We start from the raw sequence: 324 nt of genomic DNA on the forward strand, positions 1-324 counted from the left end.
TTGCGTTTCCTTATTTATTTTCATTTTGGATGATCTGTCCATTGGTGAAAGTCGGGTGTTAAAGTCCCCTAATATGATTGTCTTACTGTCGATTTCGCCGTTTATGGCTGTTAGCATTTGCCTTATGTCTTGAGGTGCTCCTATGTTGGGTGCATAAATATATACAATTGTTATATATTCTTCTTGGATTGATCCCTTGATCATTATGTAGTGTCCTTCTTTGTCTCTTGTAATAGTCTTTATTTTAAAGTCTATTTTGTCTGATATGAGAATTGCTACTCCGGCTTTCTTTTGATTTCCATTTGCATGGAATATCTTTTTCCA

Source organism: Physeter macrocephalus, chromosome 1 (genome assembly GCF_002837175.3).
Source record: "Physeter macrocephalus isolate SW-GA chromosome 1, ASM283717v5, whole genome shotgun sequence".
Lineage (NCBI taxonomy): Eukaryota > Metazoa > Chordata > Mammalia > Artiodactyla > Physeteridae > Physeter > Physeter macrocephalus.